The sequence below is a fragment of the Physcomitrium patens genome, chromosome 14, assembly GCF_059467195.1.
Source record: "Physcomitrium patens ecotype Gransden chromosome 14, ASM5946719v1, whole genome shotgun sequence".
In the NCBI taxonomy this organism is placed as follows: Eukaryota; Viridiplantae; Streptophyta; class Bryopsida; order Funariales; family Funariaceae; genus Physcomitrium; species Physcomitrium patens.
The window spans coordinates 4,003,474-4,029,693 of record NC_143423.1 but is presented as its reverse complement, the minus strand read 5'-3'; the positions used below and the strand labels follow the sequence as shown (position 1 = coordinate 4,029,693).

General features: G+C 25.5%; 1 long non-coding RNA gene across 1 annotated transcript; it reads left to right on the top strand.

Moving 5' to 3' along the window:
• Nucleotides 1-20,349: 20,349 nt before the first annotated feature.
• LOC149987804 (uncharacterized) lies at nucleotides 20,350-21,307 on the top strand. Its single transcript, XR_016506241.1, has 2 exons — nucleotides 20,350-20,519; nucleotides 20,858-21,307. It is a non-coding gene; the product is annotated as an uncharacterized LOC149987804 (long non-coding RNA).
• The last annotated feature ends 4,913 nt before the right edge of the window (nucleotides 21,308-26,220 follow it).

Genomic DNA, 26,220 nt, shown 5'->3' with positions numbered 1-26,220 from the left:
CTCCAATCAAGTTTGTCTTTACATGTAAGACGTGTTAAAAGAGTTGTATCTTGAAAAAAATATTTGATGAAGATCTAAAGATAATTCATAAAGTCCATAATATATTGCATATCTCTTATTGTTTTTGAAATCTTTCAATCCATAATAAATTGAACCTTCTTTGGATCTACTTGAAGTCTTTTGTTGAAAATGATATATCTTAGAAAATCAACTTGAGTAGTATAGAATATCCACTTTTCTAACTTGGAGTACAATCTTGCATCTTTAAGTTTTTGTAATACATGACAAACATGAACTTTATACTCTTTTGTCTTTTTAGAATAGATTAAAATATTATTTAAGTAATAAATAATAAAATCATCTAAAAATTTATAAAAAAATCATTCATAAGATATTGAAAAGTAACTAGTACATTTATAAATCCAATAGGTATGACATTCTATTCAAAGTGCCCATACCTTGTTTGAAATGCAATCTTCCATTCAACTCTTTTATTAATACTGACTAAGTAATATGATCCTTATAGATCTATTTTTGTAAAGATCTTATCTTGATTTAGTTAATCAAGAAATCAATTATGAAAGATAAAAGATACCTATTTTTGATGGTAATTTTATTGAATTCTCAATAATCTATGTACATTTATAGTAATCTCTATTTTTTCTTCACAAATAAGATAAGAGCTTTTCTAAGAGATTTTAAATGACATTGTTGTATTATACGTCATCTTGTTTGGAAATATATCATGCATCTCATTTGGAAATACACCATGCATCTCATTGTGAAAGATGAGATTGTATTTTATAAGTATCAAAGAATCTTAATATATTTTATCCTTATAAAAAAATGCAATTTGAGTTTTAATTTAAAAGTACTTAAATCCAATACAAAGCACTCAAAAATACTCTTTTTAGTAATCTCAACTATACATTAACTCCAATTACTTTATTACTTTCATAATTAGGTAATTTTAAATTTTTTTTGCAAACCTTATTCCTAATCAGTAAGCTTTAGTGAGTTGTTGCTTCTAATCTAACTTTCTACTTGGAGAAAAGTTTTTTATACTAATGCTACTATAGGTCTTTTATGTGCTTAAGAAGAATTCACTCCAATTCAACTTACAAATCATAAGAAAATGCTTGAAAACCACACTCATATTACTTGGCTACCAATTTGAAAGTTGATATAAATATTTCAGTAGTGATTTCTCATTTTTTAAGTATTAACTTCAACTCAAAATTGATATATAGCTTGATCTTTAAATCTTCTATCACCATGTTGAATTTCACCTTGATCCAACTAGTAGATCTTCAAATATCATAGAAACTCTATCCAATCCCAAACTACCAACTTTTGATATCTTGTATTAAAACCTAGATATCTCCTATCTATACTATTAGATTATTACAAATTTTTACATATACTTAGCACACCCAACTAACCAAGTACTATCAAATTTTGAACTATAGATGTAACACTAATTTCACAAACTAGCCAAGAATGCTAGCCTTAGTTGTATTGCATAAATTCCAAATTGCCAATATAAATCCTAACTTTGAATAATAATCGCAAAGTCAAACCAAATCCTAAAAAAACAAGTCTTATATTTTTTAAACAAACTTTAACATAACTTTCTATTTTTAAATTTTGATTTTTGAATGCCTTCCTATTTTATCCTAGATCTTGATTTTAATCGCTAGAAGTCTGATTTTGACCTTGCCTTACAAACAATCGACCCTTAGGTATCAATCTAACCTATTGTAGAAATTTATTAGTCCAATCCTATCTTCAACTTAATCTTAGTATCAACCATGCTAATTATTTATCTCTTCTAACCTAATTTTACCAATTTATGGTCTTTCTAAGGCAATAAAAGAGTTTCTATAGCTTAGAAGGTAAAATTATTAAATAACCTTTAATTTACTAATTATTAAGAAAAGAAAATAAATTAAGAAGATTTTATAAAAGCCATGTATAAATATCTTAAATTACTATTGAATCAAGAAAATTAAATATTAATTAAATTTTTATTTTTGATTATATATATACCATGTAGTTATATTACATCATGACATCTACCTCCTCTTAACCTGCACATCCTTTGATATGCACCAAATGAACTATACATCATAATTGGCATCACACCATTTCTTCATTTTCTATATCAAATTCTTCATTACTATTTTCACCATCTACTAAAAAATAATTATCTTCTTTAAAAATATTGATATTTTCAACATGATCTTTTACATTGATTTTTTTTCTTGTCTTTTGAAAATCTTTACTCGCTTCTCATCAATAGATATCTTCAACCTCGTACCATCTAACTTCTTTAATAAATATGTGTCATTATTATGAACCACTATTATTATATATGATCTAAATTAATATTTTAAAAACTTCTGCAAAGTACCATGTTGGTTATTTAGATTGTTGGTATAAACAAGTATTCAATCACCTTCTTCAATTGTTGTAGGCCTTAATTGATGTTGCTTATCAAATCAAGTCTTATTTCCTAACCTTGCCTTTTTAACCTTTTTAATGCTAATTCTACATCTTTCAAACTTTATTCAAGTTGCCAAATTCTAATAGCTAATAATTCCTCCTTTTTTAACTCATCTTTTCATAGTAGCACATTCTAATTTGGCACATGTTCTTCAATTGGCATAATTGATTTTTGACTTATCATAAGTTCTACCTGTATATATCATATCACTGAATTATATGTTGTTTGATTAATCTATAATGTATAAGGCAAAAATTGAGGTGCTTCTTTCATTCTTCTATTATAACCTTTAACTAAGGCTTTTATAATTGATAGATGTTTATGTTGATTCTTTGCATTTTTCTTTGGATTATAAGTAATAGTCAATAAAAATTTAATCCTATATCTCTTAAAAAATTCACAAGCTTCATATCCATCTAATTTTTTATGATTTATAATGATCTTTTTTATACATTTATAATAAAAAATAGCATCTTCAAGTAAAAACTTACAAATTTCCTCTGTGGACTTTATTCTTAGTATTCTACCTTTTACTTGATTTGATAAATCTTCACAAACCAAAACTACATATCTCATTTGCCATAGTCCCATTAGTATAATAACCAAATTCACAACCCATTTGAAATGAATAGCCAAAGGATATATGAGATGTAAACCATCATAATGTCATATATTTGATTACATCTCACAAGTTATATAAGATTCTATAAATGAAGCTACATCTTGATATACATTCTTTTATCAATATTATTTCTTTAATTTAGCAAAAATAGTCCAAATTCTTCTATGTCCCGCCCATAGACTATTATGAAACTCTTTACGTAGTCTTAATTGATCTTCTTTAGAACCTACTACTTGTTGTAGTATCCCAATATTTGATTTTGGCCTCTTCCATAGAAATCTTCTTTATAATACAAACCTATATGTTTTTTTTCTAATCTATTTAAAATTTTCAATTGACTAATTAGTATGCTTAGTTAATGTATTCAAATATGTCTAATATCCAATAACTCTTCTTCATAATTTTTTTCATGAAGAGACTTATCTTCCTTTTTTAATTGTGCAACCAAATAAAATTTTGTATCCATATCATGAATATTTTTAATTATTTCATCTTCTCTATCATATATTACTTAAGATAACATATCTGCTACTATATTGTCTTTCTCCACAATATGCCTAAATTTAATGATTTGATATAAGCAATCCATTTCAACATTATAATATCTAGTGTTGTACAATTAATAATCATTCCAAACAAAGGCAAATAATTTGTTTCAATTACTACTATTGTTCTAATCAAATAATCTTTTTTAGCTTTTATATCTGAAACAACTCTCTATAGTTCTCTTTTCACTTGTGAATATGCATGTTGGAGAGTACTTAAAATCTTAACTCTAAATTGCATTCCAAATCTATATCCATTTAAATCATCTTGACCTAAACTCCATTCAATGGTAATTAGACTAATATCCATTATAAGAATTATGAGTTTGTTACACTTATAATCAATTTTTTTCAATATTGGCGGTCATATCAATAATTTTTTTAATCATTGTATTGCTTTAATATGATTTTTTTCATTTAAATCAATAGTCCTTGCATAAGAGTTCATACAATAGATCCACTATGTGAATATAGTGGAGAATTTAAATACTATAAAATATACATGTACCTAAAAACCTACAAACCTCTATTAAAGAACTGCAATCTTCCAACCTTCATTGCATCAATCTTAGTTGGATCTGGTTTTTTCCATAAAATCCACATAAATATCTAACAATTACAACCTCTTATATTCCAAATGTAGATTTTACATCCAGTAATGTAAAATGAAGATCTTCAAATTAAGTCAATATTTTTTTATAATCTTATATATGATCAGTAACATACTTGCAACACCTCCTCTTATCTAAAGTTTCATCCTTATATTCTTCTTTGCACTCCTTTATAAGAACATCATCTACAAAAGACATAGTCTTTTCAAGAATAAAATTTGTCAATATCTTATTAATCCCATTCATCATATACGCAATATAATTAATTGGGCATTGAAGAAGATTACACATTCTAACTAACTTAAGTGGTGTTCTTATCATTATCATATCTCTACTCCCTTTTGCAAGTTGAATTTGGCCATAGCCCAAATATAAATCACTCATTGAATAGATTGCTTTTCTTCCAAGTGCTTTAGTAAATTTATCCACTATTGATCCAATTCTTGCATTCTTCATAGTCATTTCATTCATTAATTTTATAACTTGAATTAATCATAATAATCCATTTTTTTAGAAATTGTAAACCATCAATTAGAATATGGTACAAAAGAAGATTCTTTAAATCTTCATCTTCATCTTTTCTTTCAATATTCCACTAAGCTTGGTAAATATGTCTTTGGTATTGAAATTGGCCTTAAATTCCAAGGTACATGTGGTATAGTGAAAATAACTTTAGACATTACAATATTTGGGTTCACACACCCAATTTTGTAAGATTCAAAAGCAAATGATCTACTTCGTTTTTCCAACATTTCTTTGAAGCAAACAATTTTTTTTTGCATTAAAGAACCATCAAAACTAATCTTCAATTTTTCAAAATTCTCTTGAGTAAATTTGTATCTAATATTCTTTAGATTCCTTAAGTTCTTTTTCCTTGATGCTTTCTTTATTTGTTCTTTAGAATCTTCTAATAAAGGTCCAATAACAAGTTTCACCATCTTATCTACTTTCTTATATTTTGTCTCAATTATTATCTCTGATGCTTAAAAAGTTTCAATCATATTATAAATTTCTCTTGAATGAATTTGTATAAATTTATCATCATTACTTAATCCAAAAGATGGAAATAATTTTAAATGATCTTCAAGTCCATTTTCTTCATAAATACCAACAGTTTTTTTATTATCTTTTAATATTTTTAATCCATATAATTCTTTTTTAATAATACAAATTTTTTTTTTCTTTTTAAGTCTTCAATCCTCTTATATATAATACTTTTATTCTCAAAAATGCAAATATATCCTCTATCAAAAGCACCTACATCTTGTAAGAGTATCTCTCTTTTTATATTTCTATAATCTTTTTCAATAGCAATTTCTCCAAAAGTAATCCTTGAATTCTTCAACAACCATTGGCAATGGATTTACTCTTAATTTGTCTCGATTATGCTCATTATTTAGAGCCATAGTTAAAAACTATATTGCCTTCTTCTCATCCTGAATATGAATTTGTGCATAATTTAAACCATCATTAAGTATCTTTATTTCTATCTGAGTTGTAATAATATATGGTTGCTCCAAAATAAGAAGATAAGACATTACATCTTAAACAAAGAAATTTTGCTCCATTGAAACATCACCAATTCGAATTTTCACATCTGAGCAAGCATCATATAACTCATCTCGTATATTATTAGCTGTCCATTGTCTTCATGTAATATGACTAATAGGTGAAAGAAATGAGGAATCTATCATATTATGAAAGTTCTTACTTCAAATATTATAACAAATTATCTTAGAAAATAGACAATAATTTGAAAGAAATTAGAACTAAAGATTTTAATGCTACATTTTTATAAAGTAGGCTTCTATTTACTTTGTAAGGCCATAAATATGGCAAGATAAGATAGAATAGAAAAATAAATAATATAAACATATGCAAGAAGAAGTTAGAAGTTGATTCAAATAAAAATTAACTCAAAAGGATAAAATTTGATACCTAAAGAGGATTAGTTATCAACATGGGTCAAAATCAGATACTAAGGCACAAAACTGAGCACCTATAGCAATTTAGAGGTTATTTTGTAGATCAAAGAATGGGATTTGAAAGCAAACTTAATAAGGTTTCTTTGAGCATTATATTTTGAGGGAATTATATATATAATAATTTTTTAAGAGCTTTGTAAAATCACAATTATATTGGATGATTCTAGAATTTGTGAAATAAAAAAGATATTATATTTTGAAGAATTTCATGAGTGTGGTAGTATATCTATGGTTCAAATTTTGATAACTTATGAGAATAGTTGTTTAAAGTGTATGATGTAAGTTTGAGCTTGATCAAATAGTTCAATTAAAGGTTATTGAATTTCAAGTAAATTAAGGTCTCAGAAATTGGACTTTGAAAGGCTGTTAGGATTTCTCATATTTTTAGCAATTTATTAATTGGATTAAAATAAAGTATATGTCTAAGGATAAAAGACTTGATTTTCTACATACTTGTGAAATTTGAGAAGAATTGAATGAATTGATAAGGAGATATTAGCATTGAAAATTCAACATTCAGATTGGAGTAAGAGACTTATCAACATCTAAATAAAATTTAGGATTTTTCTTCCATTTGATAAATGCGATTATCTTCAAATTTTGTATACTTATTTTTAACTTAGTTGTTGAAAGGTCTATAAAATTTTAAGCAAGATCAATAGTTCAATTGATAGATATTGAGGCTCTAAATTGCACTAGGATTTGATTTAGGATTTGGTTTAGGATCTAGAATTTGATTTAGGATTTGATTGAGGATCTAGGATTTGATCTAGGATTTGGTTTAGGATTTAAAATTTGTTTAGAATTTGATTGAAGTCTATTAGGATTTCAACTAAGATTAAATTAGAACTTAGTTGAGATTTATTTAAGATATATTTGTTATTATTCTAATATTTTTTAGTACTTCTTAACAATTCTTTTAATGTTTATTGCAGATTTTGTTTCAACTCCTTTAAGATTTCTTATTATTTCTTTTCAATTTGATTAATGCTTGTTTAGCATTGTTAAAGTTTAATTAGAGTTTATTTAGTATTTTACTAAAATTAAAATTTTATTGTTATAATTTCCATTTTATCTTCTACAACCATGTGCTTGGTGCACTCTTGAACAAGTCTTCAAGTAATATAACACCGTATTATTTATCCAAGCTCCATATCAATTGGCCACCTTTGCTTCATATAAAGATCCTTAGACATAAGATTTATCTTCAAACTATGGTCAATCAAAACAACAACTAACTCATTCATATCCTCAACCTTTATTAATGCCTCTATAGTTGCTCTAGCCCAATGCTTCTGAGTATAATGACTTAAAACTTCTTTATCTTTATTACTTTGATCATCAAAACATATTCTTTGATTATAACTCCTCCCCTTACTTGTTAATTATTTGCAACAATTATCAATTTCATCTTCTTTATCTTCATATATGCATACATCAATAACATGGCTCAATCCAGTTTGACCTATTAATTTCTTCTTTTATTTAATACTAACAATAATGACTTCATGGAATTTTTTCTTGGCAATACTCAAAATCTCCTTCAATATAAATTCGACTTTAGTATTGAGCACACGTTCTTCAAGCACTTCTTTTAAATTTGTTGCCACTTCAATATCAGTCAATAGTTTGTAAGTTATCAATTTATCTTTATCTTTTATTTCGTTTGTTTTTTCTTCTAATATTATTGAAATATCTTTTGTAGGTAATTCTTGTGAGGCCACTTTATGAGCCTTATTTCTTTGAGTTTGCTTGTTAGAAGAATTTTTTTTCTCTTATATCATCAAAATATCCTTTCTTCTTTTCTTTCATTAAAGCTACATATTAGCTTTTAGTAATGTATGCATGTATTGACAAAGATTCTATAAGATCCTCTGAGCATGTAGTACTACAAGTTGTTGTAATAGTTTTCAATAAAAATTTCCATAGCATCTTCTCTTTTCGTATTGTAGAAATGGCTGATGATCAAAATCTACTTGGTTAAATATTTTCAAAAAAAAATTGTTCACTATCATTATGCACCTTAGTTCTCTAACTGACAGCTTCTATTGCTGCAATTCCATGTATTGCCAAGTAATCTTTAACCAATGCTTTCATGCCTCTTTTATCAAAGTTGGTTTAGAAAAGATCACTGATATTCTTTAATGTAACTTTTCATCTTTTAAATAAATAATGCCTTATTACACCATGTCATTGAATTCACCATGTCATTGAATTTACTACAATCTTTTTGAGAATGAAAATTATCATCACACCAAATATATTTTTTCATATATCTTTGTTTAAAAGTAGTCTTTGAACTTATTGTAGAAGTCTTCTCCTTAAGCTTTGTAAGTTTAATTTAAAGTTCTCGCATTCCATATATAATTTCTTCAAATCTTATATCTTCTTTGTTTGGTATAGTCAGTGGAGGTTGGATAATAGGCATAGTCAATCATATAGTAGGCATTAGGATCTTTGATACTTGTACTATTCTTCAATCACCAATCTTATCCTTTTTTCTTTTTCTTTTGGCAAGCAATCCAATATTATCTTCAACAGCCTTCTATTTTATTATCAATCCTTCATCTTCTTTCTTATCTTCAAGAAGAACCTCTAACTTCTCTTGTAATTCTCTATCAGCACCTTGAAGAAACAATTCGATCTTTTTTGCTTTCAATATTAATTTTTTTATTTTTAGTAATCACAAAAATTATCTTTCAAATTTTTTTAATAATTTTATAGCTTGTAAATTCTTGTCAAGTCATTCAATCTATTCTCAAAATAATTTCTTACTAATTTGATTAGTATCCTCCAAAAAATATTCATCCTTCAATATATGTAAAAACACCTCTCATGAACTTCTAAATTATTCCATAATAGACTGTATATACTTTCTTATTTTTAATACCATAGCAAGCTCAAATAATTGAATCATCTCCTTCTCAAAAATATAATTCAATTCTATTTTTCATACATAACATCTTAAATATGTAAAAATGTCTCTTCTATCAAATTGAACAACCTTGTTAATCATCGCTTGCAATGTTTTGGTTGCCAAAGCTTCTTTGCGATCATTACCATGTTGTTGTATAAATAATATAAATAGTTGAAATATTTTTGTAGTATTTAGATCAAAGTATATACCTTATTCACTAGTAGAAAATCCACTTGAAGCTCCATCTAAAGCTCCATCAAAAAAATCAAATTCAATCTTCTTTTCTTCTTGTACTATCAATTTAAATAACTACAAATATAATATAATATCTTCTACGTCAAAATTTTACGTTGGATTCACCACTTATGTCATATTACATGTTTTCTTGTTTAAAAAAGTATTGGATATCTAATTGTTGAAGGTGGGATTGTATTTTATAAGTATCCAAGAATTCTAATATGTTTTGCTCTTATAAAAAGAATGCAATTTGAATTTTAATTCAAAAGTACTTAAATCCAATACAAAGTGCTCAAAAACACTCTTTTTAGTAATCTCAACTATACATTAACTCCAATTGCCTTATTACTTTTATAATTAGGTAATTTTGAACTTTCTATCCAAACCTTAATCATAATCAACAAGTTTTAGTCAACTATAGCTTATGGTCTAACCATTCACTTGGAAAAAAAATTTGCACCTAAATGCCACTATAAGTCTTGTATGTCTTTAAGAAAAATTCAGCCCAATTCAACTCATAAATCACAAGAAAATGCCTGAAAACCATACTCATGTTACTTGGCCACTAACTTGAAAGTTGATGGAAATATTCTAGCAGTGATTTTTCCTTTTTCAACTATTAATTTTAACTCAAAATTGATATATAGCTTGATCTTTAAGTCCTCTATCACCATGTTGAATTTCACCTTGATCCAATTAGTAGATCTTCAAATATCATAGAAACTCTATCCAATCCCAAACTACCAACTTCTAATAACTTGTATTAAAACCTAGATATCTCCTATCTATACTATTAGATTATTACAAATTTTTACATACACTTAGCACATCCAACTAACTAAGCACTTTCAAATTTTGAACTGTAGATGTAACACTAATTTCACAAACTAGCCAAGAATGCTAGCCTTAGTTGTATTGCATAAATCCCAAATTGCCAATATAAATCCTAACTTTGAATAATAATCGCAAAGTCAAACTAAATCCTAAAAAAACAAGCCTTATATTTTTTAAACAAGCTTTAACATAACTTTCCAATTTTAAATGTTGATTTTTGAATGCCTTCCTATTTTATTCTAAATCTTGATTTTAATCGCTAGAGGTCTGATTTTGACCTTGTCTTACAAACAATCGACCCTTAGGTATCAATCTAACCTATCTTAGGAATTTATTAATCCAATCCTATCTTCAATTTAATCCTAGTATCAACCATGCTAATTATTTACCTCTTCTAATCTAATTTTATCAATTTATGGTCTTTCTAAGGCAATAAAAGAGTCTCTATAGCTTAGAAGGTAAAATTATTAAATAACCTTTAACCTACTAATCATTAAGAAAAGAGAATAAATTAAGAGGATTTTATAAAAGCTATGTATAAATATCTTAAATTACTATTGAATCAAGATAATTAAATATTAATTAAAATTTTATTTTTTATTATATTTTTACCACATGATCGTATTACGTCACGACAATGTATGAAATTCTTGGCAAAGTTCTTGTCAATGTAGTTCTTTAAATTAGCCAACTCATTTTATAATAAACTATATATTAGACCAAATGGTAGCTAACTTCTATCTTTAAGGTTGATTAAGCAATCATATGGATGATGCTTGAAAAGAATATCTGCATTCTTTTTCTAAAAAAAATATCTTGAAATTCTTAATATTAACTTAGAATACCACTTGAAGTCTTTTCATCATTGAAAATGGGTGTGGCATAAATAATAAAAAAAAATGCTTCTTTTGCAGTAAGCAAGAAAGTTTTTGTACCTACGAATATGGGTTTGGCTATATTATACTCATGGCTTTCTACAAAACTCTTAATAATACTCTAAGAAAAGTTAAGTTTATGAAAAAACTAATCTATCAAAAGATTATATTTTTTTAGCCATGATAAATCTTAAATAATCAAATTAAAAATAGATTTAATTATATTAAAAATAATTCAACTATTATAATCATTTATTATTACATCTATAAGAAGTATTTTATGAGTAATATCTTGAGAAGATAATGAATAGCCATCTATGACTTCTATATGTATGGATTTGGTTTTTTGTACTAATGGTATCTTATGGCTTTTAACAAACTCTTTATCTAAAAACAAGCTAAGGCTTCTAAATCTATCAAGGTATAGGCTTTGTGATTATTAGGTCTTAAATGTACATCTATTTTAAAATAAAGAGAGGATTCTGAGGAGAGGATATGATCTACATTTGTACAAGATTTTAGTCACACGATCCTTATTGTAGCTTGACAAATTTATTTTTTGATAATTTCTTATTTTTAATAGTCATACTCTTTATTTTGTAGTTGTATCACTTCTTTGGATAATATTGAGCAGTGTGCTTAACTTTTCCATAATATAAATATAATCCTTTTTGATGATGACAAGTCTTTTTTTTGTTCAATTAAAGGTTAAAAATGTATTACATCAATTTGTATGTCTTTTACTTTCAAATATTTGTATTGAAAGATCATGAATGTTATTATTGAATTATAATAATATGGAGGTTTTCTTGTGCAATTCTCAAATTGAAATTCAAAAAGCTAATTGTCACACTTCAAAACAAAGTCAATTACTTGACTTAATGTTTGAAGATCAGGTAAGTTGAGTATCAATTTCTTTACTTTATATTATAATTTATAGAAAAATTAGCTGATAAAGGCAACATCATTTTATTTAATATCAATTGCTAGTTATCAAAATTATGAATCAAATGATATCATAAAACAATTGCTTTGTTGTAAGATACAAATCTTATAAGTTGTAACACGAATTATATCATGTTCTTCATACATAGATCAAAATTTTGCTAAAAAAGCCTCTAAATTATCTAATATTAGATCTTATCATTGATTAAAAGATAAAAATCATGATAATGTCAAACCTAAAAGAAGTGTATTAATGAATCTAACTTGTGATTTTGGCGTTAGATAGCTTTAGAATTGAAGTTCAATTACAAGTTGTATTTGATTGATAATTCCTTAAAACTTGGATCTTATGCCATCAAACTTCTTGGATAAGATAATTCTAAGTTATTTAATATTAGATAGATGTTCTACTATAAGAGAAGTGATGTGATTTGGTGTAGATATGGAAGCAACTGTAGTCATGTTTATATCTTTACTTCTTACTATTTTTGTTGTTCTTGGTAGTAATAAGCTGAGTTAATGCATCACAAGCATCAATTCTTTCAATTGCTCTTGCATTCGGGCCATTGCACTCTTCATTTTAAGAAGCTTTGTCATGATAATACTTAGAAAAAAAATATCTTATATTATTTAAGATAAGCAGAAGAAAGAATTTGAAAACAAAGAAAATATTAAGAAAAATATTAATTTAGAAGACGATAATATGCAACTTCTAATATGTTTATGTCTTATCAAGAGAAAGAGGTAATCTACTCTTAATCAAAAGAAAGAAAGAAAAAAAATAAAAATAAAAATAAAAATAAAAAAAACTTTAATATTATAAGTAAATTCTTGTCAAACTGTCACAAATATGAACTGAAAGAAGATGCATAAATTTTTAAAATCCGTATAAAAATAAAAGTGAAAAAATATAAAATAAATTAATATGTATATTAAAAAGAAATTATAATTGTTATTGGTAAAAGACAAAGAAAATAAAAACTCTTATAGTAGAAGTGACAAAGAAAATAGAAATTCTTTTAGACTAGAAGCAAGAAAAGAATTGACAAGAGTAAAGAAGACTTCATTCATGCCTCTATATATATTATCTTCCTAGGATCTATATAGTGATGTTCTATAGGACCTCCAAAAACGTGTTGACTTTGTATAACATGTATCTTGACTTGGAATGCAAGTTTTTTATATGGATGCTACATAATTAACTTATTTTGTAAGCTACCAATACATATGGCATGTGGTTAGCTTGTTGACCAAGTTTTTAATCTATCAATCAACTACAAACATATATAAAGTCAAACAATATTTAGGAAGCTTTTGAGAAGCTTCTCTAGAAGGTATTATGAAATTAATCTACTTTTATCTACTTCTTCCTATTCATATTATCTAAATAATAATTAAAATAGATATATATCTATGACACAAATAAGAAATGGTCAAAATCTAGGATAATCTAACTTGTTACAAGAGTGAGTAGTCTTGATATAATCACAAAGTAATTATAAATTGTTGCTAAAGTAGAATGGATATTATTCTTTCTAATAGATATTTATATTGATCATTTGATATTCTTGAGCTTTGTTTAATTGTGCCTTCATGATTGTATGTTATTTTAATAAAAAAAATTTAAATCTTCTATTATAAGATTATAAATATTAAAAAATCAAAAGTATTAAATTATAAATAATAATTATTATAAGCATAAAAAGATATTTATTAAATAAAAAAATTATATTGTTATTATAGGTAAATTTTGCTAATGAAAAAAAGTTTGTCTAATTACCTTAATAATAGTTGATAGTACATCTTAAATATTATTCCAAATGTAAATTTATAAATTTCATTTGTTTATCAGTTTAAAAATCTAAAGATGGTTTTTTAGCTACCTTCATGTCTTAAAAAGTATTATCTAAAATCTTGAAATAACTTAAGTCCTTCTATCTAATATAATATTGCTTAGCAATCTATGATAGTAACAAATACTATCATGAAAAAGTTTAGAAGTTTCTTTATATGTGATAGTTTTTCTACATAATAAAAAATGTGCCATCTTAATGAAATGATCTGCTATCACAAATATAGAAACAAAAAATTATAATTATTTAAATATAAATAATACTTGGAAAAGTCCATGAAATTAATGAAAAGGAGTTTTTAATATTAATATTTGATTTTATAAAAATTTTAACTACCTTTCACATTTGAAGCCACCAAAAATTCTTCATTATTAATTCAAAAATCTTGTTATATCTCAAATACTATGCAAATAGAAAAATATCATAAAATAAAAGAACATATAATTACATTTTATCTCCTAAAATCTACAAGTGTGTTTTAAAATTAGGTATTTTTTTTTTTAAATTAAATATAAAAGAATTATGAATTTTAGAAGAATTTTTTTTAATATCATAAATAAGAAGATTTCAAGACATATTTAATTGGATTTAATTTAAAAACATTGAATTAGAAGTCAATATTGATTTTACAACTTAAAGATGAAATTACTCTAGCTACAAAAGAATTATTTATTTTTGATCAAAATTTTCATTTTATTCTTTTGATACAAGATAAAAATACTTAGAAAGGACATTTGACTAGTTTTGTTGTTGTTTTGGTCCATATGTGATGTTAAATTCAAATCTTAAGATAGACATGCTCTAACAAACTTAGCAAAATTTTAAAATATGTAATGACATAAAATACTTAAGATTCTTATAATCTATATGAACAATTGGTGGATTAAAAGTACCTTCTAAATAATGGTTCTATTTTTAAAATAAATCCATATTTGTAAAAAGATATTTTTTATATATTTTGTAATTGATCTTGACTATTGAAAATATTCTTGAATGAAAAGCTACAAGGTGAAGTTTGTCATGACCTCCCATTTGTGATAATATTGTATCAAAGGTAAATTTTGATGTGTATATTTCTATCAAAAAAATTTCAAAAAAATCAACACAATATATGATTGAATTTGTAATAAAATCAATTTATGAAGCTTCAAATGCTGTTTTAATTTATTTATTTCACTTAATTTTGTCTTTATAATTCAAATATATAAGTGGAACTAAAATTTAAGAAAAGTTTTTAATAAAGATTTAATATAAATTTTTTATTAATAAAAATATATCTTAAAAGATTAAATTGAGTTGTATAAAAAATAATAAAAAAATATAGTCCAAAGATAAATAGCTCACAATTTATAAAGCTATAAAAGAAATAAAATAATTTACTAACTTTTAAAACAAAACAAGAATAATGAATTAGCATTCTTATCTAATTATCAAAGACATGAATCTCAAAGATCCAAAGAATCAATACATGCTTGTGTCACTAGAAAAAAATACCTATTCACTCAAAGATGGTATAATAATAAGAATAAAATAACTATTGCTAAAGACAAGAAGACTAGAAATTCTTGAAATAAGATTAAGAACAAAAAAAATATTAATAAGAGTAAAGAATGTCCTATTTTCGCCTTTATATATATTATCTAACTAAGAGTTATGTAATGATGTTATATAAGATGAGCTTTGTAAAATAGATGCATAACTTGCAAGACTAGTTACCTACGAAACTTATTTATAATATCTTATCAAATTTATTTACTTCTATTTAATTCTTTTAATCTAGCTAATTATGTATATTTATAAAATTTATATAATATATTACAAAAAAAAACAAAATATAATACTTAAATATTTGAAACAACTTATACAAGTCTCTATATTTCTTAATGTATATATTATAGCACATTTTTAATACAATTTTAGAACTCATTTTTTAATGCTTTCTAAGTATATAATTTTTATAAAATTTTATCTTATAAGAATATATTTTTTAAAAACTTTTGATTCTTTTAAAATTTTATACGTTTTTATAATGATTTAATTTTTTATATTTAAATTAAATTATATCTATTAGAATATTTTTTAATTAAATATAATAAAATCTCTAGTTATAATAGTATCTTTCAATATCTCATAGAAGTTTTCAATTCTCTTATTCTATATTACTACAAGAGCTTTTTTGTAACATTTAAAATCCGATTTTTTAATGCTTATTTATAAGCCACTTAGTCTAATATACAAAAAAAAAAAAAAAAAAAAAAAAAAAAAAATCTTCCATAAATCAGTATTGTACTAGAAATCACTAAATATTTTTATAATTTCATTAAAAATATTATGAGGATTGTATCAATTTCTTATAAATTTATATGACATATTATTTTCTATAAATAAACTTTTATCATTATATTGAATATAAATAAGAAATTGATTCTTTTAAGAAAACATATAATATATAATATAATAATCAAGAATCTATACATTTCAAAATTTATTATTTTTTATAGTTATATTAAGAAAAATTTTAAAATCTTTATCTAAATTCATGAAATTAACTTAGTTAAAATCAAAATATTATCTATTTAATTTTATTATGTATACATATATATATATATATATATATATATATATATATATATATATATATATATGTATATTATGAAATATTATAATTTTTTAAAAAATAATATTTTTTATTTATTTAATAAAAAAATTTATTTAAAATGTAATTTTTTAAAATTTCCTTTATTTATTAATTATATAATATAATAAAAATAAAATAATTATATAATATTCAAATGATAAAGTAAATAAAATTAATAGCAAAAATATTTTATCTTCATCTTTTAATTTAATAGCAATACTTGTTAAGTCAAAAAGAATTTTGATAAAGATATTTAAGTGATTCAATGCACTTAATGCTTTTTTTTGCACAAAATATATAATTATTACTAAAAATAAACTGTTTTTATTAATAACTTTTTTATATTTGAACTTTGTAATTTATCTATTGAATTTGTGTTAAATTCTTATTTATAATATAATATAATTTTTTATTGGAAGTATTTTTTTACTAAGATTTAAAATTATATACACTTGAAATTGTAATTTTCTTAGACTATATAATAAAGATGCTAAAATCTACAAAGGCTAATTGAAAAATATATTTAATGTTTATTATATATTATGTCTCCTATTTTTTAAAAGGCAATGCTTATTGCTCTTTTCTACCAAAGGAGAAGAGAGAGGATAAGAAAGAGAGGAGAAAAAGATAGACAAAGAAAAACAAAGAGAGAAATATGATTAAAGTTGCATGACTTCTAGTGTCTTTTGTTCTTCTAACTCTAACACATTTTGCATATGTTGACATTTTAAAGAAATAGTTATTATCTTAAAACTAAATAAGCTACAATCAAATAAATAAATCATATATTTATTATTTTCTATCTATTAAATAATTAAAGCCCTGATTAATTTTAAAATTTTAAAAATGAAATAATAATATCTATTATTAATTTTTTATTATTTTGGATTTTTTTATAATTTTTTTTTTTTACTTAATTTACATAAAACATGATTTAATAGAAATAAAAAAATTAGTTTAGAAGATATATCTTATTATAGATATTGACACATTTGTAATTTTTTTAATTTAAGGTTTTGATTTGAACTTCATATAGAGCTTAAAATATTTGTAGCAATAGCAAAGAAATAATCTATCTATATAGAATGTCTTCCAAGACTCTAATGTATTGATACTCTAAGACCAATTTTAATTTTGCAAATTAATTAAGCTTATGTAAAAATTTTATTAGACTTCTTTAATATATAATTATTTATTCATTTTAATAAGATACATTTATAAAATAATATTTTATATTTTTTAATATGTGATTGTAAATTTAAAAATTAAATAAAATAATAATAATAATCAAAGGTTTATTTTTATAAATTTATGAATATATATTTCTAAGCATACAATAATTTTATTAATATATTAGTAAATTATTTAAATCAAATATATTTCATGAATTTTTTTTTTTATAAAATCTAAATAATTTATATTTAGTTCAAGGATATCTTCTATAAAATATAATTTAGTATCTTTGTAGATAAAACAAGCTAAAGATAAGAAAAAAAATTACATCTTAACATATTTTAAACAAATATGCTTCTTTATAATCAATATCTAAATATTCAATTTCTAATTCAATATAGATTTACATAATGGCACCTTTTTATTATTCTATCTTTTTTTTTCAAACATAAATCATAAGATTACAATTCCACCTTCAATCTTCTTTCTTATTTAAATTTGTATAATATAGTTCAAATGTGGATTTCATTAAAAATTATTCTTCTTTCTAAAAAATTAAAGAAAAAAACAAAAACAAACAAATAAATCCAATAAAGCACTTCTATATGTGATGTTTACATAAATCAATCAAAAATAACTTATTAAAAAATAAAATGTCACATAATTAGATTAGTATTTTAATTATTATTATTGATTATCATAAAATTATTATTATTGATTATCATAAAATTAAGTATTATTATTGATTATTATAAAATTATTAAATGTATATAATATTTAAATACGAATTATTAAAAAATAATTTTAAAACATAATCAAAATATCAATATTAATATATACTATTACATACATACATATCCAATACTAATAATTCCTAAGATAAGAGTGATTTTTTACTCTTTTTTTAATAATTACTAATATCAATATTTATCTCTATGACATATATTATCTATTGTTAATAGTCAATTATTATATTTTTTAATTCTAATAAGCCATCCTTTAAATACATAATTTAAGACACATTTTGTACTTATAAATTAAAATATTAATTCTTTCATGTTAATATACACATGCTATTTGACATTGCATAATTAAACACAACTAGTAATATTTTGCATACTTTTTATTTCCTATTTATAACATTAAATTTAGCACTGGAATTCATTTCTACATAGTAATATCACTTTGAAGAATTTTTGATCTAATAATTTCTTCAAGTAAATATATTTATGTAAAAAAATAAAATTAGCCATTTATAACTACTAAAATGTTATGCTCTTCTATAATTAGAGTAAGTCTAAATCTAAACAATTTAAACTAATTTTTTTGGTATATTAAAATTATTAAAAAAACTACATCACCTTGCACAAATTAATCTAATATAAATATATCAAACCAAGAATAAAATGTTTATAAATAGCAAACCACTATAGACATTAGCCTTGAAACAAAAAAAATCAGCTGCACAAATAAGCTATTTAGACCTCTACAACATTATATAATTTATTCATGTAATAATTATTTTAACAGTAAGATATAAATATGATTGTCGAGTTGATTGATTTTGGCATGTCTAAAATTGATGTTAGAAGACACCCAACCAATCTTAGATGTGCCAAATCAATCAACTTGACAAAAACATAGTAGATATTTCATATCATAAATTTGCTACAAGATTGATTTGATTCTTCTTTCAATGCATTGATCCAATTATTATGTCAATTCCCCTACCAAATAAATTTGTGAAACTCTCACGACCTCCAATAAGACTGTTTTCTGCAGCAAAATACTATTAGATGACATTAACATGACTTGAATCATCTAAAGTACTCACTGCTACTATTAACTTTTCTTAATCAAACTTAGCATTCATTTAGCATGGATTTAATATGCCAATCGGAGGAAGAAAAGGATGGAAAAATAGAAAGAAACAGCTGCTCAACAACTCACCAAATGAAGTCAACCCACAAATCAAGTCTCCCGACAGACGCATACCAACACACGCACTCAAACAAAAAGCCACTGTAATTGCGCACCATCCGCACCCTCCAGGCAGAACTACCAGCACCATTCACCACAGATCACCTTGACCTGGAGGCAACCAAACACGGACCCTCCCACTCACGCATCGATCGGTTCTAACGACGACACCCTGCGGACGCCACACCACTTCCTGATCCAAGCCAATTAGGGAAACTAGCGTCTCCCGGAAGCTGAGGGATCAGGAACACAGGATTTCTGCTGACAATTCCCGCAGCGGCGATACGCACACGAAACACTGCGACATCGCAGACCGTTAACCTGCAGTAGAAGGAAGCCAGAATGGCGCTTTCAGGAACGGCAAGACGCAATAAACTGGAGACGAGGCGAGCTAGTGCGTGAGCTAAGAACCCTTCCCCACGCTGGATAAAAACTCACTACTGTGTGATTCATTCATCGTTAGAACGAATGAGGTGCAGACATCATCTCATGGATGAAATATGCTGTGATTGGCGGGCATCATCTATGCAGTGAATGCGACATTGACAGCTTCGTTTACTGCATTGCCGCCTAAATTTGAGTTGCTGGAGGGCCCTTTCCCACTCATACGAGTTTTTTATTTGTCTTCTGCGAGTTTGCTTTCGACTGTTGCGATTTTGTGTGGTGCTGGAGGAAGAGACTTGGCCATTCTGTGCTTTCCTTCCGAGTGATGTGACTCATGCTTGAGGATCGAATGTTCGTTGCCTGTAGCAAACCTCACATGGAGTTGTGGTCCGGCTTCGGGATGGTCACCAGAAGGTAGGAGCTAATTAGTTTTCATTGTGTCCGTTCCGGGGTCCGACTCGCGCTGTTGATAACAACAGCGTTCAAAAGGTCAGGGCAATTAGCTATACGACAGCATTGCGTGGTGATGCAGTGGCGTACAGAGTGTTCTCTTCTTGCCGCTTCTGGACAACTTCATGACGCTTTCAGATGTTGCGAACGTGATGACCTGCATGGTTGAATGAGTTGTGTTTGAGCTCCGTGCTCATGCATTTCTTTAGTTCGGCGGAATGGTTTGCCAACGAATCAATGCCTGACTGAAGGCTGATTTCACTGCTGGAAAGTAATGAGGCACTTGTGATGGACTTGTCCAGACTGGTGTGGTTTGCAACCGATCACTCATCTGGGCGAGATCGTTTGAAATATTACATAAGACGTTTGCTACTACATGGCTGGCGTATAATATGGGAGGAACCCGGCGTGTGCCACAAGTTTCTTGTGCGAAATGTGGAGCAGTTGTGAACAGAAGTACACGTGAAGGTGCAGCCTCAGGTGCTCCAACTGCCATGTTGCCAAATGATACTAAACGGGTATATGCAACTTCGAAAGGGTTGAGGCGGACGAATGATGGAATAATTCAAGTCATCTGCCTTGATAGGTGAGCCAACTGCTATCTCAATCTGTCCAAAATTATCCTGGTCAATTGGATTCCTTGGCGGAGAAGGCTGATGAGAATCGCCGCATCTACAGATGCTGCATGAAATCTAGCAGAGGTTTCAATTTGTTCGTCCCAAATGTCATTGATAATGAACATGCTTCCTAGACCCCGAAGTGCCATGTATGTGTTCTTATGTCAATTGGGATGCATGGGAGGTTTGGAGAAGCTAATAATGGCAAGGACTATGATTGAAGTGATATTGTAGATTGAAGTCATGAAAAATATAGAAAGGATTTTAAGTAGAATGAAAATTGTTAGTAGAATGTTCTAGCTACATAAATTGTGTTCTTTCCTTTGTGGTCATAGTGAGTAGAGTACATTGTAATATATCATTTGCAGCTAAGTAGACATATTACAAATTATTTTTTTATTCTAAGTCTATCTCTTTTTCTATAGTCTCTCCAAAAGAATGAAGTGTAAATTATCGTTGACAATCCATCTATGGTTGAGAATTCTTCACAAGATGATTCTTCTTCTAATGCTTTTAAAATAAGTAGTTTTTTTAATCCATTAATCACATGTGCAAAAGTACACCTTTAAGATTGCATTTTCTTGAAAAATAAAGAAGATGCATAACAAAGAAGTTGGAATTTTTATGTCAAGCTATAAAAATATCTTAGCTAATAGTACACTATTACATTGTGAGAATCCTCTTCAAGTTTATTGCTATGCAATGATATATAGACAATATAGTTTTTTATGAATGTCAAGTATGATGTTGTGTACTCTAGATCTAAATACTATCATGGATATACATATTAATCTACATAAGAAGTATTAGGTAGAAAATAAATATAGATGGATTTGATATTATCTTATGGCATTGCTTCTTAGAAGCTTTATAAACATATATTTGTCTTTATATATGTTTATAATTGATTAGTAGATTAGAAACTTAGCCAACAAATTAGCCATGTATCACACCTAAAGATAACTTGTAGTACAAGTTAATGATATGGCGTGCATATAAGAAACTTATCTTACAAGTTAAAACATATGTTTTGTAAATTAGACATGTATTGGAAATTATATAGGGCATTGTTATATATCTTCTAGTTGATAGTATATATGGAGGTAAGAATGAAGCCCCCTTCACTCTTATCAACACTATTCTAGTTGTTAGTCTTATTTCAAGACTTTTTTAGTCCTCTTATCTTTAGCAATAATCTTTTCAAGTGATATAAGAGTATATTAATCTTTTAGTTCCTTAAGATTCATATCTTTGATAATTTGACAAGAGTTCTAGTTCATTAACTTTATTTTCTATTAAAAATAAGTAAATTCATCCACTTTTATTTTTATATTTTGAAGGTTGTAAACTACCTACTTTTAAACTCACCTTTAAGTTTATAATACTAATTATTTTTCTTGAAGAAATTAGACCATCTCTCTTTATAGGAACTTTTATTTGATATTAGAGGTTATACATTACCTTCTTTTATTTTTGATTTTTAGATTTGTTTGAGCTGTCTATAGAAAGAAAAATTATAAATGCTATTCTTAATAGAAGTGAGAATAGATTTATAACTATTATAGATCTTTATAGAATAGAAATCTCACATATCTCTAATATCAACCATGGAAGTAGTATTCTGACATCTATGAAAGAGGTCAATAACAAAATTCAAATTCTATGCCAAAAAGTTGTGCCATAGAGAAAAACAAATAAATAAAGCTTATAATTAAATTTAAGAAATCTTATTATTTGAAGTATGAGAGAGGCAAGGATAAATATGCCTAAGAAGTTTGATGGAATAAAATCAAAATTTTGAAGATTTCTACAATAAGTAAAGATCTATCAAAGATTGTATCTTTTTTAATATTCTAATGGATTTTCTCAAGTTGGATTCATAGGTATACTTTTCCTTAGGAGTGGTCTCTCTTAATTTATATCTTTGACAGAAAAAGATTTATATCTTTTCTATAATCTAAATTCATTCTTAAAAGTATTTATGGCCACTTTTGGAGAAAATAATTGAAAAATGATACCAGAGACCAAACTTATATCTTTATAACAAAGATCATGTTCAACTATTATATATTCTATAAAATTCCAAAATCTTTCTTGTAATATAAATTAAAATGACAAAGCCCTTATCAATGAATTTTAATAAAGATTAAAAGATAATATTAAAGATTTACTATGGATAATACCATTTGAAGTCTAATATTAAGATTATTAAGATATTTTAAAAAAAAAATGAAAATATTCTTCAAATGCATTGTCTGTATGATTGTTCCATTGATCCTCAAGATAGAACTCAACTACCATTTAAATCAATCTAAAATTCATTATAAAATAAATTGATTGCACTCAAAGAATACATTAACAAGAACTTGATAAAAAAAACTTTATATACATGATCTAAAAAAAACTCTATTAGTTAGAAGTTTATTCTAATTTAAAATAAATAAATTAATTTAGTTATTTTTTTATATATTTAATTTTTATTCAATCCAAATCAATTCATTCTAACAATTCTTTAAATCACCTAAAAAACCAAGTAATTTTTAACTAATAATTCAAACTTACAATATTAAGTCACTCCAAAATTCCATAAAATAAAAAAATTAAAATTATCATTATTTTATTCCTATTTTATGATTATTATTATTTTTAATTATATTCTATTTAATAATAAAAAAATCATTTATAAATGAGCATTCATCATTGAATAATATTTCACCTTTAAATAATAATTTATTTACATACTTTATTCATATTTAGAAATTTATCAACAATTAAAACTTTATCTAAATTACTTTGTCCAAATTCTAATTTATTTAAATCCTAATCTAATATTATTCTATTCTCATCTAAATAAGGATTGGTCTAATTTTAAATTCAATTTGTATTTAATTTTTTAATATTTATAAGATATTTGAAGAGGTATAAATGTTGAAATCTAATTCATTGCCCAAAAGGAATATCAAATTGATTGCTCTTACTAAGCCAATGTCCATAGTCTTTTACTCTGTACTTGCTTCATTTGTTATTATTCTATTCCATAGTTTAGCTTTGAATTGTCTATGTAAACAAAATTGCTAAATGAATCTAATATCTATCATCTATCAATTTTTAAACATAATATTCACTAGTTGTGATATTGTGTCCATCTTTAAGAAATTTAAATATACAAGCTACTATAAAACTAATCCAAATTCAATGTCAAGTTCACTATATAAGTATCACTCAAAAATAGCCTAACATTTGTTAGCAATGAGATTATAAAGTCGCTCAATTCAATAAGAGGACATAGATTTGATCTCTAAAAAACAATCGATGATCTTGAAAGCAAAGCATCAAATCAAAAGGCAACAAAAGATGTATTTTTAATGCCTATCTTTTAAAATATAATTAAGTATTTTTATCCAAATTTGGACCTAAATAATGTGGCATGCTCAAGCTTCAATTAAATATGATACAATAGAGTCACAAGAAAAATGTTGCATAACTCCACCAATATTAAAGATCCTTGAATTGCTTCAACTTGCAAACGCTTAAATTAAATTTTCTTAATAGTCACTCTAACTTATTACACTACAACACATCAATTGCAATGTTTGTCTTTTGCATCATCATAAGCTTTAATGGTCAAATTGGAGAAGCCTTGAAATCCATTTCACGAGTTTAAAACATAGATGTCTATACACCAATTCAGTTCCTATATTATAAATTTTTAATTATGCTCTCAATTTTTTTTAAAAAAAATTATGATAAATAAATAAATTAGATTATGATTTATATAAAAAAATCTAATTTTATAGAGTTTTAAAGGTTGTAATTTTTGATAGTACAAATCCTAGCCAAATTTCTTGAATTGAATTAATTATGACCAAAGTAATAAGATTTAAAAAATTAGAATAGTAATTTAATTAATTTTAATAATTTAGAGGTTGTTAGTCATTGCTATAATAGTCAATTGAGAGCCTATGAATTCACCTGAAATCATCTTATATGATTTAGAGTAAATTATAATTATAATTTTTTAAAAGATTTTAGTGAGTTTAGTAATGGTGGTTTTGAAGTTTTTCTTGAAATTCAACAAATTTAAGTGACAAAGTAATTTTTTTAATTAATAAAAGCCTTTCACATATAATAGTAGAATCAAATTTACATCATAGAGTGAAGAAATCAAGATCAACACCATTTCTACCAAAATACAAGTAAAGCCATGAAGATGTCATTTCTGAAGGAATTTTCAATATTTGCTAAAATCTTTGGAGGTAAATATCTTTATAAAAATTGCATATGACCATGGAAAAGGGCATGTGAATAGTCAATCTTAGCATAAAAAGGTGTTTCGAATACAATGATGAAGTTATATTTATCAAAAAGTATTTTTTTTACCACTTATAATAGCCATTAGCCTTGATAACAAAATTAGCTCTTAGATGAATAAAGGCCAAAATCAAGGATGAAAATGTGGCCGCCTTCCATGAGACTCCACTCACTTGTATAAGAGGACTTGGTTGCTCAAGCTCTTAGGCTTTCATTCTTTTTGGTGAAAGGCAAAGCCATATCAAATTTTGGCCTCAAATCCTAATTCTAATCTCATTTTGGATTCTAGATCACATTATGCACCTTGTGAATGAGTGAAGGCATTGATTTTGTATTGTAGGTGGTGCTTATTGTAGTTTAGAAGGTATTCTATTGAAATTAGTGGTTTTCACACACTTCTTGTTAGACACAAACTTCTTGTTGTCAACTTTCCAATGAGCTAAGGCTTGCTTGATTTGGAATTAAGACAAATTTTAGGTGAATTTTTGAGTGCAAGGGAGTTGATTGCCTTGGCAATATGGATTACTCAATTTTAGAGAGGTATTTCTCAGTTCTTTCTAATTGGATTATTCTAAATTTTTGAAAAAAATAATTTTAAAAAGCTGAGATTCTAAGAGCATTAATTTCATAGAACTTGAAGCCGATTTGAATATTTGGTGAATTTCCAAGTGAAGGGGGGTAGGCTACCATGGCAATTTCAATTACTCAATTTTAAGGAGACATTTCTTGTGGCTTAA